Genomic DNA, 7926 nt, shown 5'->3' with positions numbered 1-7926 from the left:
CAAGAGCCTCAATCACATGGGCACAGGAGAAAAATTCTTGAACAAAACACTAATGGCTTATGCTCTCAGATCAGAAATTGACAAATGGGACCTCATAAAATTGCAAAGCTTATGTAAGGCAGAGGACACTGTCAATAGGACAAAATGGCAACCAACAGATTGGAAAAAGATCTTTACCAATCCTACATCCCATAGATGGCTAATATCCAGTGTATACAAAAATCTCAAGTTAGACTCCAGATAAACTTTTAAAAAATAAACCTTTTAAAAAATGGGCTCCATAGCTAAACAAAGAATTCTCAACTGAGGAATATCAAATGGCCAACAAGCACTAAAGAAATGTTCAACATCTTTAGTCATAAGGGAAATGCAAATCAAAACAACCCTGAGATTCCACCTCACACCAGTGAGAATGGCTAAGATCAAAAACTCAGGTGACAGCAGATGCTGGCGAGGATGTGGAGAAAGAGGAACACTCCTCCATTGTTGGTGGGATTGCAGACTGGTACAACCATTCTGGAAATCAGTCTGGAGGTTCCTCAGAAAATTGGACATTGAACTACCTGAGGACCCAGCTATACCTCTCTTGGGCATATACCCAAAAGATGCCCCAACATATAACAAAGACACGTGCTCCACTATGTTCATAGCAGCCTTATTTATAATAGCCAGAAGCTGGAAAGAACCCAGATGCCCTTCAACAGAGGAATGGATACAGAAAATGTGGTACATCTACACAATGGAATATTACTCAGCTATCAAAAACAACGAGTTTATGAAATTCTTAGGCAAATGGTTGGAACTGCAAAATATCATCCTGAATAAGGTAAGCCAATCACAAAAGAACACACGTGGTATGCACTCACTGGTAAGCAAATATTAGCCAAAAAGCTTGAATACCCAAGATATAGTTCACAAACCACATGAAGCTCAAGAAGAAGGAAGACCAAAATGTGGATGCTTCAGACCTTCTTAAAAGGGGACACAAAAACACTCACTGGAGGAAATATGGAGACAAAGTATGGAGCAGAGACTGAAATACCATCCAGAAACTGCTCCATGATTAATCTTCCTCTCCCCTCCGTAATTAGAGCCCTCCTGTTTCACCCAGTCTCTACTTCAGATCATTAGCACACTGCTGCTTTCTCTCTTTGCTCTCTCCAACACATCATCCTGCCCATCCTGTGATCGTTTTTATTTTCCTGTTTCTTCTTCTTCAGTTACTCTACATTATATATTTATATCTGAAGATTTGGAGCTAAGAGCCTCAGATGAGAGCACAAAACATTTGTCATTCTGGGTCCAGGTTGCCTCACTTAATATTATCTCTTCCGGTTATATTCCATTTACCTTAAAATCTCATTATTTCATTTTTCATCACAGCAGAAAAGTATTCCATAGTGTAATGTACATTTGGTGCATTTTTAATGAGCAACAGAAATGATATGAATCACTACTACATGGATTGATGAAAACAATTATCTACATTATAAATCCTTCCCTCAATAGAATTGCTATTCCCACACACATGACCACACATACCTTTAGCATGAAATAAAAAATGAATTAATACAATTCACAAGTAAACAAAATTACTCAAATTCAGAAAGAAGGAATTTATTTTAATTCGATTTTTGTTCCTCTGATAAAACACTGGCCAAAAGCAACTCAAGGAGTAAAGGATTTATTTCATCTTATATTTCCACATAATAGTCCATTGCTGAGGGAAATTTAGGTAGGAACTCATTAGGAACTTGGAGGTAAAACTGAAGCAGAAGACATGAGGGAATGGTGCTTACTGGTTTGCTCTGTTACCTTCCTTATACAAGCCAGAACTACCTGTCCAAGAGTGGCAGCATCCACAGTGATCTGGGCCCACCCACGTCAGTCATTAGTCAAGAAACTGCTCTACACACATGAGCACAGGTCAGTCTGATGGAGGCAATAACTTAGTTGAGGCTCCCTCCTTCCACATTTCAGTTTCCGTCAAGTTGATTAAAGCCAGTAAGCACAGAGACGTACATAAGATTTCGAGCTATGTAGAATGTTTGCCTCATATGCCTGTCACTGGGAAGATCTGGGATTAAAGTCACAAGGTTCTTTGGCCTCTTTATTCACATCCCAGATTTAGCTCCACTTGACATTCTTTATCACAGATGTGTCCTGGCAAACACCATGTATGAGAAAACAGTGCTGCACTCAGAAGACGCAGCCACAACCTTCCATTGCCAGAGCTCCATGCCACTCTCTACTCCACTTCCGTTACTTTAGCTGAAGTCATCACAACTACTCTCTTGTGAGTTCTTCACCAGTCCACCCTAATGGGTAATAATATCCTTCTGTCTAGTCCCATACTACCAAGATAAGACTAAAATGTGGCAAATTAAATTTTATGAAATCAGAAGGAGGCGTAGGGGTGATAAGTACATGAGCTCTTAATTATTCCAGTTTAACACCCATAGATTCATTTGACTAAGATACATTCAAAAGCACAGAGCATCATTCCTTTCATACTGACATTTTGTGTGTGTGTGTGTGATGAAATAATGAAGAATGAAACAATATTTTCTCATTTTTATTGGATATCTCCTTTATATATTTCAAATATTATCCCCCTTCCCAGTTTCCCCTCCAGAAACTCCCTATCCCATCCCCCCGCCCCTGGCCTCCATGAGGGTGCTCCCCGACCCACCCATGCACTCCTTCTTGCCTCCCCACCCTGACATTCCCCTACCCTGGGGAAATGAGTCTTCACGGGACCAAGGGCCTCTCCTCCCATTGATGCCCAACAAGGCCATCCTCTGCTTCATATGCTGCTGGAGCCATGGGTTCCCCCATGTGTAGTCTTTGGTTGGTGGTTTAGTCCCTGGGAGTTCTGGGGTGTCTGGTTGGTTGATATTGTTGTTCTTCCTATGGTGTTGCAAACCCACTCTGCTCCCTCAGTCCTTTCTCTAACTCCTCAAATTGGGACCACGTTCTCAGCTCAGTGATTGTCTGTGAGCAGCCACCTCTGTATTTGTCAGGTTTCGGCAGAGCCTCTCAGGAGACAGCTACATCAGGCTCCTGTCAGCATGCACTTCTCGGCATCCCCAGTAGTGGTTTGGTGACTGCATGGGGGATGGCAGACTCTGGAGGCCTTATCTTCAGTCTCTGCTCCACACTTTGTCACCTTTCTAAGTATTTTGTTCTCCCTTCTAAGAAGATCTGAAGCATCCACACTTTGAACTTTCTTCTTATTGAACTTCCTGTGATCTGTAAATTGTTATCTTGGGTGTTCCGAGCTTTTGGACTAATATTCGCTTATCAGCGAGTGCACACCATGTGTGTTCTTTTGTGATTGGGTTATCTCACTAAAGATATTTTCTGTGTGTGTGTGTGTGTGTGTGTGTGTGTGTGTGTGTGTGCTCACACTTTTAATGATCATTGCCCTTGTAACACAATATTATTAATAGCAACACAAATGTATAATTATCTTATTTATTCTATTTACTAAACTCTGTTTAGGATATTTGCCTCTTAAACCTAAAATTTATTTTTCTACTCACCTAAATGGTCCATATGTAGAATTCTAAAAGAGTGCTAACAATCTATTAGAAGAGACTGCACAATAGGGATTCTGGGAAAACTTCAGGGGAAAACACATAAAACAGATTTTTCTATGCTGGCTCCAAATCTCCAGAGGTTCAGCTGCTGGCATGAGACATGACTAAGGTATCATAATACCAAGATGATGCATTATAACCAGTGAGTTGATAAGTTAGTCAATTCCATATAATATAATAAGGAAATATTTATATACCATATAATATAAATAATGCAATTTCGATTTTAAAAGCCTACTCATTTAGTCCACTATAAAACTTAAGACAATGGTTCAATTTAATGGTTATGTAATAGTAGGACATTGGGAATAATCAGTTGTGTTGATTACTATAAACATTTTTATAACCCTTGTTCTTCCTTTTTATTTTAACTTTCATACACATGAATCAAGAGGAAAATCATACAGTGTTACTCATTCTGTGACTGGTTTCACTCACTTAGAAAAGTATCCTTAAGTTTTATGCATATACCGCATATAATAAAGCAAAATCTATTTCATGTTAAGGAAGAATATTTCACTGTATGTAAAGACCACATTTTCTTTTTTTTTTAATTGGACATTTCTTTATTTACATTTCAAATGTTATTCCCTTTCCTTGTTTCCTGTCAATAAGCCCCCTATGCCCCTCCCCCTCCCCCTCCCCCTCCTGTCCTTCTATAAGGTGTTCCCCTCCCCATTCACCCTCTTTCCCCCCACATTCCCTTACACTGGGAGTCTACCCTTGGCAAGACCAAGGGCTTCTCCTTCCTTTGGTGCCTAACAAGGCCATCCTTTGCTACATATGCAGTTGGAGCCATGGGTCAGTCCATGTATAGTCTTCGGGTAGTGGTTTAGTCTCTGGGAGCTCTGGTTGGTTGGCATTGTTGTTTTTATGGGGTTGCAAGCCCCTTCAGCTCTTTCAGTCCTTTCTCTAATTCCTCTAATGGAGAACCCGTTCTCAGTTCAATGCTTTGCTGCTAGCGACTGCCTCTGTATTTGACATGCTCTGGCTGTGTCTCTCAGGAGAATTCCATATCCAGTTCCTGTCAGCATGCACTTCTTAGCGTTATCCATCTTACTTGGTGGAGATATATATATATATATATATATATATATATATATATATATATATATATATATATATGTGTGTGTGTGTGTGTGTGTGTGTGTGTGTGTGTGTGTGTGTGTGGGTGTGCTCTGAATGGCTGTTCCTTCAGTCTCTGCTCCAAACTGATCCTCCTATGAATATTTTCCCCCTTTTAAGAAGGAGTGAAGCATCCACACTTTGGTCATCTTTCTTCTTGAGCTTCATGTGATCTCTGGATTGTATCTTGGGTAATTCGAGCCTTTGGCGTAATATCCACTTATCAGTGAGTGCATACCATGTGTGTTTTTCTGTGATTGGGTTACCTCACTTAGGATGATATTTTCTAGTTCAATCCATTTGCCTATGAATTTCATGAAGTCATTGTTTTTGAGTAGTACTCCATTGTGTAGATGTACCACATTTTCTGTATCCATTCCTCTGTTGAAGGGCATCTGGGTTCTTTCCAGCATCTGGCTATTATAAATAAGGTTGCTATGAACATAGTGGAGCATGTGTCTTTGTTGTATGTTGGAGCATCTTTTGTGTATATGCCCAGGAGTGGTATAGCTGGGTCCTCAGGTAGCACAATGTCCAATTTTATGAGGAACCTTCAGACTGATTTCCAGAGTAGTTGTACCAACTTGCAATCCCACCAACAATGGAACAGTGTTCCTCTTTCTCCACATCCTCACCAGCATCTGTAGTCACCTGACTTTTTGATCTTAGCCATTCTGACTGGTGTGAGGTGGAATCTCAGGGTTGTTTTGTTTTGCATTTCCCTGATGACTAAGAATGTTGAACATTTCTTTAGGTGCTTGTTGGCCATTTGATATTCCTCAGTTGAGAATTCTTTTTTTTTTCCTTTTTTTCAGAGCTGGGGACCGAACCCAGGGCCTTGCACTTGCTAGGCAAGCACTCTATCACTGAGCTAAATCCCCAACCCCTGAGAATTCTTTATTTAGCTCTGTCCCCCATTTTTAATAGGGTTATTTGATTCTCTGGAGTCTAACTTCTTGAGTTCTTTTCTATATATTGGATATTAGCCCTCTATGGAATGTAGGATTGGTAAAGATCTTTTTCCAATCTGTTGGTTGCTGTTTTGTCCTATTGACAGTGTTCTCTGCCTTACAGAAACTTTGTAAATTCATGAGGTCCCATTTGTGGATTCTTGATCTTAGAGCATAAACCATTGGTGTCCTGTTCAGGAAATTTTCCCCTGTGCCCATGTGTTCGAGGCTCTTGCCCACTTTCTCTTCACGTTAGTTTGCATCATGTTAGTCACCTGAGAATGAGCATCAAAGACCAGGTAGACATCTCAACTCTTAGAGACTAAGAATGTTCTATCACCTTTCAGAGAAAAACTTTAAAACTATAACAGGAAAGATTAAATGGGTTCAGATTACCTGTAAAAACATCCCCACACACAGAAATGTAATCTGCATCTCTACAAGATAATCATGGCAACACAGCAGCAGATACTAAGGACCCCACTTGACAAGTCAGAGTACAGTTTCTCCAAGTCAGACTCGCATCCATAATGTGTAAGATTTCTCAGTACCGCCCTATCCAAGACCTGGCCTGTCACACTGACCACAGACCCAAGTTCCTCAGATAAGAACCCACATGTGACCTGCGCACAGGGATCCAGGTGGAACCTGCAGAGAGTATTCTACCAGCTAAGCAGGCCAGGGGGTAAAGCTACACACATCAGAAGTCCATGGCTCATAGTTTATCACTGAAGGGCCATTTGTTTCAACTAATGTACACTTTAAGAAAACAAAGTCAACTTTCCTGTAACTTTCAAGAGGAATCCTATTAAACAATCTTTCTTTCCTGGTACTACACATGTAGAAGTGCCTAAAGTGAGCACAGTGACTGTTAGGATTATAATATTAGTATCCCGTGAAGGTTTATTAAGAAATGAATGAATGCAAATGATGGAAGGCCCCAGGTTACCTCTGGTTAAGGCAATGTTAAACTTACTTCTTTGAAACCTCGCCTATCTATTGAACATCCAGATAGTTCTCTTGGTAGTTTGTTATCCTTGGTGTTGAGTTTCTAGGAGATGGCTACTTCAGAACAACACTCCCACTCTGGACATCATCCTGTCTCTGAACTTCACTTATAAAAAGCAGAGAGGAAACGGTGTGAGTACCCTTCCCTTTTAGAACTCCCCTTCCTCCTGCATCTCCACATGCCCGTAGACAAGTGCAGGTGAAGAAAAAAGTTCTAACTCTCCGAAGAATTCTTAGAACATCTCAGAGGCACCCTTGGTGGAAGAAAAGGAATCTGATTATGCTGATAGCTTTTAGTTAACTTGATACAAACCTAGACATATCTGAGAAGGACTCGTAACTGAGAAAATGCCTCAATAAGATTTGCCTATAGCTCCTTTATCAAAGATCAAGTGACCATAGGTGTGTCAGTGAGAATAGCTAAGATAAAAAACATGCTGGCGAGGATGTGGAGAAAGAAGAACACTCCTCCATTGTTGGTGGGTTTGCAAGTTGGTACAACTACTCTGGAAATCAGTCTGGAGGTTCTTCAGAAAATTGGACATTGAACTACCTGAGGACCCAGCACATATCTAAAAGATGCTCCAACATGCAACAAGGACACATGCCCCACCACGTTCACAGCAGCCTTATTTATAATAGCCAGAAGCTGGAAAGAACCCAGATGTCCTTCAACAGAGAATTTATACAGACACACGATGGAATACTACTCAGCTATTAAAAACAACGACTTCATGAAATTCTTAGGCAAACGGATAGAACTAGAAAATAGCATTCTGAGTGAGGTAACCCAATCACAAAAGAACACACATGGTATGCACTCACTGATAAATGGATATTATCCTAAAAGCTCAGAATACCCAAGACACAATTCACAAACCACATGAAGCTCAAGAAGAAAGTAGACCAAAGTGTGAATGCTTCAGATCTTTTTAGAAGGGGGACCAAAAATACTCACAGGAGGCAATATGGAGACAAAGTGTGGAGAAGAGACTGAAAGGCTATCCAGAGACTGCTCCACATGGGGATGCATCCCACCAAACCCAAACAATATTGAGGATGCCAAGAAGTGCATACTGACAGGAGCCTGATACAGCTGTCTCCTGAGAGGTTCTGCCAGAGCCTGACAAATACAGAGGCAGATGCTTGTAGCCAACAATTGAACTAAGAACGGGGTCCCCAATGGAGGAGTTAGAAAAAAGACTGAGGTACCTGAAGGGGTTTGCCATCCCAACAATATC

This window comes from Rattus norvegicus, chromosome 3 (assembly GCF_036323735.1).
Source record: "Rattus norvegicus strain BN/NHsdMcwi chromosome 3, GRCr8, whole genome shotgun sequence".
NCBI lineage: Eukaryota > Metazoa > Chordata > Mammalia > Rodentia > Muridae > Rattus > Rattus norvegicus.
This window is presented reverse-complemented; position numbering follows the sequence as displayed.